Genomic DNA, 12078 nt, shown 5'->3' on the forward strand with positions numbered 1-12078 from the left:
TTGAAAAATAATCTATAAAATGTAAAACTGATACCAGGTAGAGAGAGGATGCTTCATACATACATTGAACATTACTACTGAAATATATATGCCTTATGCAGTTATTCATTCATGAGAATTAATACTTGGAATCGGCGATATCATATTTTACAGATTTGAAAAAAAAAATGAATGATTTGTCAAGTTTTCACAAAAAGTTTAGCTCACCCAAACAAAGATGAAATGTGCCTATGCTATACTTTCCTTTTTGCTTTGCTCCCCAGTAATAAGTCCTACTTGGACCAAAATTCCATATATTATGGATCTATTAACAGTCGTGCTCATCTAGCTGCAATAATGTAGCCCTCTCCGATTTTTTTTCTCCTGAAAATATCTGATTAAAAAAAATCGGAGGGGCTACATTATTGCAGCTATGCTCATCTGATCTACATTTCCGGATAAGTGACCAGGGTAAGGTCCATTCAAAGTAATTATGAACCCCTATCTCTACCAAGCGTACATAAATGACGGATACTCTATTGGGATACACACTACCAGACTTTCTGAGGATGCTGCATAAAACCTTTATTTTCCGAATAAGTTACCAGGTTTGAGTTTTGGAGCAGCTCCATTCCCAAGTACCTGACAAGATGCATGTAGAGATGAAACGCTGTTGAATCGAATGCTGCAAGTGATCTGTAGTTTTGAAAGTTTAAAGAAAACCCTAATGATTAACTTAATTAAGAAGGCTGGGGGTCTAAACAAAAATTTCTTCAAAATTCATCAGAGTATCAGAAATGCTCGATATAATCATCAGTTACATTTTAGTGTAAAAGATCACATAACAATCAACCTTAATTTTAAAATTTATTGCATCTTAGTATATTGCACATGATGTCAAAATGAAAAACAATACGAAACACAAATATAAAGCGGAAAGAGGCTAAAAATAACATCATCTGTCTGATGAAATAAATACAATAACAAAAACCTAATAACGATTAAAATGTTAGATAAACATAACAATCTAGTGAAAATAATACCTCACATCAATGTAATTCAAAATTTAAAAAAAGTAACCACAAGATTTTGTTCAATTTATTACATCAATATATGTATAATAGAAATCGGGGAGGGGGGCTTTGACAAAAAAATTATATTTGCTCGGAGGGCAAATCTTTGTAAGTTTGTTAAGTGGGAAATACTAGTACATGTATAGTGTTTACCGTGTGTACTCTTATAGGCATTTCTGAAAAAGCAAGAAACGCTTCATATTTCAAACTGTTTTCCATTTAAATATAATGCTATTGTTGATGAAGATCAATGTTGGGAATTTAAAAAAAAACTGGTGAAATTTGGAGCAAAGGGACAACACTAATACATATTTCATTTATCGGTCTTTCATTTCAACGAAAGGTGCATCCTCTCAAATTAAAGTCAGGGCTTCTGAGTCCGCTCGAGACCATGGGACCATTGCCATGAGTGGACTCAGGACCCCAGACGTGTGAGAATGCGAGAAATGTTTTCATATTTATTAGAAGAAATTTCTTTGAAATTCCTTCAAAATGTTAATCCTCCAGATGAATTCCATAAGAGCGACATTTTAACTTTTTAAATAAAAACTTATTTATGAAAATAAAAAGAAACTTTTATTTTATTGATATTTTTTTAAATCTATGTATAAAACCTTCAAAAACATGTCATGTATGAAAAAGGAAAAAAATAGTTTTTGAATGCAATGGGTAGGACCTTACTCTCATGCTTTCTCGTGTCTCTCTCTCTCTCTCTCTCTCTCTCGGCACATCAAACTTAAGCCTCCAACAGTTTTACAATACTTAATTGATATACTGAGAACGTAAGTGCTACATAAAAGAGTCGTGCATGTGCACTGCGTACAGCGGTACTCATACGGGATAGGCTGGGAGTACAATCAGAGATAAACGATTATTAGACAGCAGCAGATGTTTAGAGGAGGAGGAGGGGGGCATGTCCCTACTGAAATACCAAAGATTAAGTTACATATGTAAAAAATATAAGGGAAAAACTGTTGTGTTATTATGAGGATCCAAACAACCCTGCAAATTATAGGGGTATCGCAATTACCAGCACACTTGGCAAGTTATTCAACAGCATTCTGAACTCTAGATTAAATTTCTTAAAGAACATAATCTAATTCACCAATCTCAAATGGGTTTTACCAAAGATGCAAGAACATCTGATCATGAATCTATTTGTGCTAAGGTGTTTAATTGATAAATACTGTAGCTTAAAAGAAGGAAGACTATATGCTTGTTTTATTGACTTTCATAAACCTTTTGTTAGCGTTATCCACACAGGATCAAATTACTTCACATGAATGTTGGATCTAAATTTTATAATATTATAAGTAATGTATATAAGAATAGTAAGGCATGTGTGAAAATTGGAAGGTTCTTCTCGGATCCATTTCCAATAGCTTTAGGTGTCCGTCAAGGGGATAACTTGAGCCCTTCTTTATTTAAAATATTTATAAATGATTTTCCATCATATTTAGATTCATGTATTGATGAAGTATCACTTCAGACAAAAACTGTTAACTGTTTAATGTATGCAGATGACATTGTTATTTTATCATCATCAGCTAAAGGTATACAAGCAAGACTTTCTAAACTTGAAAAGAATTGCTCTAATTGGTGTTTAAAGGTAAACATTCAAAAAACTAAAGTCATGATATTTAATAAAGCTGGTCGTAATTTTACGCAAAAACTAATGTTTCAAAATAATAGGATAGACTGTGTATCTAGGTACAAATATCTTGGAGTCCACCTATATAACTGCATCTGGAAGTTTTCATGTAGCAAGATCAGAGCTTTATAAAAAGACATTAAAAGCATATTATAAATTGAGAAATGATTTTATTAATTTGAATCCTGGGATTAAAACGAGTATACATGTATTTGACTCTACTACTAAACCAATTCTTTTGTATAATGCAGAGGTGTGGGGTGCAAGTAATATCAATACTAAAAGATTCCTAAAATGCCAAAAGTTAGAGGTTGAAGACTGTTTCAGAAATCTACTTTGTGAAAGAATACACCTTAAATTCTGTAAATATATTCTTGGTGTTCAAAAGAAAAGTACAAATTTTGCAGTATTGTCTGAATTGGGAAGGTTCCCCCTGCGTTATGATATTGTCAAATTGTTAATCAAAAGTTGGTATAGATTTGAAAATTTGTCCACAGAATTTCCTTTACTTAAAGATGCATATGAATGTAGTAAAAAACTTTTTGTACATGGCAAGAACTCATGGTTCGCATTTATACAGAAATTAAGAAATATACTGAATATCAAAGATGAAGTAATTTGTTATGGGAAGCATAAATTTAAGTCACTCTGTCATAAACTCTTATTAGATTATTATGTAAAAAAATTGGTATACAAGTCAACAAAGTTAAACCGATGGTAAATTAAGCACATATGTAAGACTCAAACAAAATTTGGGTTATGAGAATGATTTATCAGTAGTTAAAAATTTTCATCACAGAAAATCTCTATTTAAATTAAGAATTTCTTGTCAGAGATTGCAAATTGAAGTGGGAAGAATTACCAACATCCCTCGAGAAGATCGATTATGCAATAGATGTAATTCTAACAGTGTAGATGATGAAACTCATTTTTTGATAACAGGTAAAAATTATGATCATCAAAGAAAAGAAATTTTTCAGTCAATTAAAAGTAAATTTCCAAATTTCTCGGCATTAGATGATGAACAAAAACTTTTTTGGTTACTCAATACTGAAGACAAAGAAACTCTTAATTCTATGTGCAAATTCATAAATGATAACATGTTGTAGTAGCCATACACTTCAGGCGCGGATCCAGGAATTTAAGTTAGAGGGGGCGCCAAAAGTAGGCAGGGGGTCTGGGGGCCGCCTTGAGGCCCCCAGTGGGGGCTTTGCCCTGGAGGGGGCCCAGGAAGCTCCTAAATTCTAGAGATTTTGTAGGATAAATACATGTATGTGGTCTACCGAGTAGACATTTTTACATTTTCTCGACGAAACTATGATTTATGCTAACTTTGACAATTTTAGGGGGAGGGGGGGCGCCGGGTGCGCCCCCCCTTAAATCCACCACTGCACTTTCATATATAGTATTCCTTTTAACTGAAATAGTACAATATTATTGTTGAAATGAGCAATGTCATTTACAAATTGTTATGCTATCCATTGGCATATCTTTTCTTTATTATTGTAATAATTTCATACTTATGTCATTTACAAATTGTTATGCTATCCATTGGCATATCTTTTCTTTATTATTGTAATAATTTCATACTTGTCTGTTATGTGCTCTAAATTAAAGATAAATGTTCTGTTCTGTTCTGTACAATGGCCTATAAATTTATATCAAAACACGTTGAAATAGACACATTTTATTTAAGGAGTCTCGTGGGTGTAAGTTCCAAACATACGATTTTTGAAAAATTTTGTATGGTGAATTTTCAGTTCATGAGTAAACTCTGTGCCAAGAAAGAAAAATATTCCACGGCTAGTTTGTCAGGTAACAGCGCTCAAAATATGGTCATTTTTATTGGTCCTACGTGTAATTTTACCTAGGATTATATAAGGAAAACGGACAATACCTTCTTCATTTTACTATTAAAAAAGACACAAACATAGGATTTATTTGAAATTTATACCAAATCATCCTCAAATACTCACCTTCTGAAAAATAAAAAAAAATTGGGTGTTATGGACTAAATTTTCTTATCATTGACAAAAGTTCAAAAACTTTTACTGGTTTATCTGTTATACTGATTTATCAGGAAATGCAAGTTTTGAATGAATTCATGATAAATGCAGAATGTGTACCCATCAATTTCTTACATTTAATTGTCTTTTAGTTTTAATCACCTATGTCATCACAATAGATCATTTAATATTCAAGGTCATAATTATAAGGTCAAGGTTATGAAATAAAATTAACTAGAACTATCCAAAGTGGACTTATACCCCCGCTAGGTTTTTCAGAGAAGGTGCCACATCACTAATACTAGGATTGGTGTTCAGAATTTGTTTAAACATTTACGGTAATTGATCATTATAAATTTTTAATAAATGAAACTAAGGCGTAGCCTAATTGAACATCAATACTGATTATATGGACCGAACACAAATTACGAACTTTTCCTTTCAGTGACCTTGAACTTGCACAAATGACCTTGGATCAAAATTCTGACACACCCTTAGGTCATAAGCAATCTTTGTGTAAAATGGTAACTCACTAAGTTTATCCATAAGAAAGATATGGACCCGACACGAATTATGAACTTTTTCTTTCAGTGACCTTGAACTTGCCCAAATGACCTGGATTCAAGTTTTTGCATAAGAAAGATATGGACCAGACACGAATTATGAACTTTTTCTTTCAGTGACCTTGAACTTGCCCTAATGACCTTGGGGTTAAGGACATGACACACCCTTAGGTCATGACCTTGGGTTAAGGACATGACACACCCTTAGGTCATGAGCAATCTTTGTGTGAAGTAGAAGATTCTAATGCTCCTCCGTAAGAAAGATATGGACCAGACATGTATGCACAGACAGCTAGACAAACGGACAAGGTGATTCCTATATAACCCCCAAACTTTGTTTGTGGGGGGTATATTATAATAATAATTAATATAATATGCATTTATAGTACATGACCGGATGGTATTCTTGCATATGTTTTATATATATTGCAAGAGAGAATGCATGATCATAGACCTCAAGAAATGTGCATGCTTGCAAACATTTTTTAAATAAACTTTCCAAATTTTAAGACCACAGGTCAAGGCCAATTTTAGGAAAGTTGGAATAAAAACTTTAATAAAACAGTGGCTTTACATCTTGAATGTCTAGAACATACATGTATATTTTATATGTTATGAGACTGTGTAGAAAATACAGCAACACTGATCATACTGATGTAGGAATAGAATGAATTTAATTTGCATGTATGCATCTTTTGAATATCATGTATAGTGACAAAATTATAACAGGTATAAAAAAAATCTAGAAATAATAGAATGATGGTAAACAAGCATTCTGTGAGTATTGCCATAGCAATATTAGTCCCCTATTGGCAAGTGAAATCTGGTTCCCATGAAAAATTGAAAATGTTCTAATACAGTCAAAAATCAATGAAGCGGAATGAAATTCAAACTTGATCTATCAATTAATTTAAAGTCTTATATAAAAAAAAATAGCTCAATATGTTCAAGCTTTTAAAAAAAATTGTGGAAAACCATTAAATAATTCCGTCAAAAATCAATGAAGCAAAACCAAATGCAGACTTGATCTATAACTCATCAGGATACATTCACATACCAAAAATGAGCTCAATATCTCCAAGCATTTAGAAAAAAAGTACGGAAAACCAAGTGGGACAGACTGACAGACAGAGAGACAGCTAGACAACTAAACAGACAGACAAATAGATGGGCAGACAGATGAAGAGGAAACCTATAGTCCCCTCTGGTTTCACTTGTAGGGGACTAATAATCAGATTGCTTTAAAGCAAAATTTATTCCCCTTAACACACAGCATACTTTACAAATAATTCCTAAGTTGCATGTAAATAAGTATTTCAAACAACTTAATTTCATAAGAATATTTTTTAAGACTAGTCAATATATAAAATATTAATTATATTCAACTAGTACATGTGTATTACAGACTGACTCATGTCAATTAAGATATATACCAGATTTAGAGCTAGATATAGGCTGCTTGAATTGAATCATTATCAATAACATACATATACAGGATGAAAAACAAAGGAAGCATAAAACTTATGAATATATATGCAACATCTATGATTTTTCAGTTTTATGAGGACTACAGTGTATATATATTCATGGTGGAGAATAGATTATTGAAATGTGTTTCTCACGTTCCAGCATGCACCATACTTTTGAAATATAATCTCCAAATATTTCATTTTATTATTGAAATGCATACTGCATGTATATATACAGTGTACTTTACATGTAAACAATAACGCACATTTATAATTAACACATCATAAGTACCGGTATGCTTATCTTGCTTAGTGCCAGGTTTGTGTCATCATATTGTACAGAAATCAGGGATAAAAAAGTTACTTTCCTCATTTTCATACACATTTTCATAATTTATTTAATAGATAGAATTATTTAATGACAAATAATACTCAAAAATTTCATGTATTCTAATTGAGAAAAATTTATTAGAGCAATTAAAAGAAAAGGAATAAAGGTTTTCAACCTAAAGGTTCTTATAATCAATTGACTTTATAATTTTGAAAGAAGAAGTAGGCTATAGTTATCAAATCCAAATCTGCAAGCAGAAATATATATGTACATGTAATTCTTTTTCTAAGCAAGCATTCATGTAAAAATTCAGTGACTCAGTGGTATGCCCCTTTCTAAAATTTTTCGTTATTGATAATTAACTAAAATTTCATTTCATATGATGCATTCTAGTCCTATAATGACAAAAAAATATATATATCCGTATAAATTATATTCAATAACCTGTAACAACCTTGACATTAATATCAAATACTCCCCGACCTTTGACATTGTCTGTTGGGTAAAGCATCTTTCCTTAATCACTGTTAGTACACTTTGTTCATGTAGCCACAATCTGGGCACTGGACATACAGAATCCTTTTCATTGTAAATTTTTCTGATCGACTCCTTATTGAATGCATTTTACAGATGATAAAAATAATAATATCAGGGGAGTAGCTCCAATTGTGGCAAATGCCTCACTAGATTTTTCAGCAAAATCCCTTAATACATTGCAGAAAATATTTGTTTTAAAACTAATGGTTTTTATCCCTTGTTTACCCCTTTATCCCGTGGATATCACTCATTGGATATTTTTTTTGATATTTGATAAAAGGAATGTCCCGTGATTTGTGGCTGGATATGATTTTTATCCAACTTGTGTGTTTTTATCCCCTCGCCAAGGCTCAGGGATAAAAAAAAATACACAACTTGTTGGATAAAAATCATATTCAACCATATATCATGGGAGATTCTATATATACTAAACATTTAAACAAATGTTTTATTAAAATGTTGTATTTTCATATAAAATTAATAAAATATGTATTGTAGGTACATTATGTTGCATTTCCATAGCAAAGTCTAAATAGTGCCTATATTTCTTTGTAACAAGAATAAAAAAGTAAAATGTAGGTATAAGAAATAAAATATCATTTTTTGAGTTTCATCGGGATATGACATGAAGTTGGTGTGTGATCAAATCTACTATAACATCCTTTGGGCATTATAGAATTTGATCACCTGAACGACTTCATGTCATATCCCAATGAAACTCTAAAAATGATATTTTATTTCTTAAATGTGTTAGAAGTTTGAACATGTTGAAAAAAAACATTTTTAATTAATATATTAAACCTTTTTTTTTTTTTTTTTTTTTAAATTGCAGCATCTTATGATTAAATGCAAACTGAGGTTTAAATATTGAAACTGGTAAACCTTACAGACTTGTCACGTAGGCATATTTCATGAAGCGCTCTTTGAAGTCTTAGAAACGTTCTAGTTTGTACCTCACAAAAGTACAAAAAATTATTTTTAGGGAAATCGAATTTCTGTTAATCTAGTCTTACAAACCAATAGTTTTAGCATGTTTTGAAATTGGAAGTGATCTGTGATGTCTTGATATGATAACACAAGCCTTATACACAATGTATTATATACTAGTAACAATTGTTCAGAGAACTAAAATACCATATTCGAAGTGTAAAAAAAAAAGATTTTCTCCTATAATGCCTGGATAGTGGATACGATTTTTGTTGATACTTGATACGATTGCTTGTTGATCAATTTTCATTTAGAAAATGCACAGCTGGTACTTTTATTTTACTTGGTATCTGAAAATATGTATGAGATTTTTATAATTTTCCTTATATAATATGATTTACTATAAAATTGAACTTTAACGAAATACCATGGGTAAATCACATTACTTTCTGAATTCAGACGCATTTACGTGAGCATTTTCAATTACTTTTAATACTGCTGATTTTCAGTACTTGGGGTTCGGACTACGTACACATATTTTAAACGCTTTCATTAACTTTGGAAAGTGAAAAAAATATGGTTATGTTATGATAACAAGTAACAATAGCGATCGTCGACCGACAAAACAAATATTATATTTATAGATACTGTTCGAGGCTGCTGAAAGCAAAATAAAGAATTTTAAAAGTGACAATGTGAATTTCTTAACAATTTTTTGCATAAAATACTTCGATATGCTATTTTAGGAAATTATAGAGATGAATCCAAAACTAGCAACATTAGCACAGCAAAATCTTTATTTATTTTTGCTGAAATTTTAAAATTAATTTTAAAAAGTTAAAATAAGTGCAACTTCCTGATTCTAGCTTTATAAAAACGAGACGTACACGGTATATTAGGGTTAGAGACATGGAGTGTGTGATGGTGGTGGGGGCTAGATTTCGCTCAAATCAAGAAATGTAGACGAACTCAAATCACAACTTGTATGGAGCAAATAAGCTTGACAATTCAGAAGAAAAAAATCTGATGATAAAAATTTTGGAACAACTAATTAATTGTAATTGATTAAACGTTTGGTTGTACCTGCAGACTCTTGTATCTACAACGAGGAGTCTTATCTTTAGGTTACTAATTTAAAATCGCTATAAATCGTGAGCTCCCGGGGGCTCTCTCCCCTCCCCCCCCCCGGACCCCCATCAGGGTTTCACCCTAGATCTACTGGGGGCCTTTAGGCGGCCACCACATCCCTTACCACTGATATATATTTCACGCTCTTCTTGAGTTAGCGCAAATTCCTGAATCCGCCCTGGGGATACTTCTCATAATAGTCTATTTTAAAAAAATCATACACTATAACAACTATTGTAATTTTTTTTAAACTCCGGGAGTCCCTGTGTAATAATGTATGTGACGATATCTTGTTTCGTCTCCACCAATGAACAACTCTAATTATTAAATAATACTGTAATGATGGTGATATAATATACTTAATATAGCTAATTGTGTAATCTTACTTAGTTGCATATTTAAGAGAAATTATTTAAGTCACCAAATGAGTGGGCAATAATGTTCCGAGCATGTGTAGGAGGATATCAAAATAATAGGGATGTTTTTGCATGCACTTGGGCAACGACCTTCATTCAATATACGACATCGGTTGTAAACCCCCACCCCACCCCCTACATCAATTGTATCCTAACCCCCTATGTTCATCTTATCTTCATGCATTGTATCTGCAAAAGAGGTTTTCCATGTCAAAGAAGTCTTCAACGGCGACGAAAGTAAACAAACTGATCATTTTGTTTATCGCATGTATCAATTCCGCCACTTCAAGCTGCTTATTTCAAATCCAAACTTCTTAGCTCCTATATAGAGATGAGTCATTTCATCTGCATTATCTAATGAAGGAGGAATGTTACAGACTTTTTTTATGTAGATGAAAATAACAGATTTCGGGCGCTTTATTTACTCAACTTGCGCTATCACTTGCATTTTTGAAGTTGAGTTTAAAGCCGAAGTTTCTATTAATAGGTATAGCTTACTCTGGTTGCGATGGTTATCAGTATAGCTTTTGCCATTTGATGAGGTATTCTCCGCAGTGCCCATACTGTGTTTTGATTACTCTACCAAACAACTTTTTTTCAATGTATTAAAAGGAATAAACATAATTATTGGGGAATACCAAGAGATAATTTATGATCTTACTGAACAGTTTGAAAAGATCGAGGATTGGAACCCTTTGAGAAAGTTTTGGTCAAACTTTGACAAATATTTAATCCCCCCCCCCCGTCTCTGCCTTTATTACGTCAATAGTGTACATACCGATTATGATTTTTAAGCAAATTACGAATAATAGACTATAATTTTTGTCAATCATCTAGTCCGGCAGGCACGACGGTCGAAAGCGCAGAACTGCACTGTTAATATCGGCATTGAAACTTATTAAGAAACTTTTGAAAATACAAGGGTAAAATATCAGTATGCAAACATATTATATTACTATATCTGAGGGCATTAGGAAAAATAACAATATGACACTGCTGAATATTCGTATCAAAACCATAAAAAAAATCTTCACCTTTTCTTAATTTCACTACATTATATTTGTTCAAAAATATCAATAAGCAATATAATGTGAAAATAACAATTACAACCAATATCAGTTTTAAATTATGACTAGTAAGAATAATGGATATACCACAGAAAAGACTTTTCATATACACGTATATTCCTAATAAATTGCATTAGTGAAACGTTCGGAATAATTATTCCGTTGCGATTAGCTATTTGTTATTTTTCCAGGAGAATCTAATTAAATTGTGCAATAATAACAGGTGCGACATGACTAATAAGATATTACTAAAATGATCCAAAATTCTAATGTGTCTGCAGTATAATGATTCTGAAATGCGTACATTCAGCATTCCAATTGGCAAGATAAAGCTAACATGGCACCGAGTTCAAAGCAGCATCCTTAATAGATTATATTGTCTATTCAGCTTAGACTACCCGTCGCATTACTGGGTCACCATTTTCAGAGCTCTAAATAGCGACAGAGCCTCTCAAATGAGGGAGAAACGCCCCTGTTCCTTCCTCATCCTTTTTTCGCCGTTAGCAGAAAAACAAAACTACCAAAGGCTGATGAGAACCATTATTCCAAGATAACGAAACGCTGTTATAATGTTTTCTGTAATCAATGTGATAATGTTTTTTCTGCAATATCTTATGATGCGAACCGGCTTGTGTGAACATTCTAGTGCAAAATTTCTCACACAAATACGAAACTATCGCAAAACATATGTCTGAATAGAAGAAAACTCGGCGTGTTATTGGTGACTGACCTTTTCAGAGGGAATGCACGTGCTGGCAGATCAGCCACAGATGTCCAGAAATGACAAACGAAGGAAAATGGAATTACAAATGACCCAAAACATACAATTATGTTAATTTCATTAAAATGGTTAAAGTGTCTGGAAACTTTTTGTTATTTAACGCTTCCCATGGCGTAAATGAAAATGTTGTTCATCAATAGACAAACCATG

This window comes from Saccostrea echinata, unplaced genomic scaffold (genome assembly GCF_033153115.1).
Source record: "Saccostrea echinata isolate AGI-Se365-2 ecotype Australia unplaced genomic scaffold, CSIRO_AGI_Sech_v1 ptg000023l, whole genome shotgun sequence".
In the NCBI taxonomy this organism is placed as follows: domain Eukaryota; kingdom Metazoa; phylum Mollusca; class Bivalvia; order Ostreida; family Ostreidae; genus Saccostrea; species Saccostrea echinata.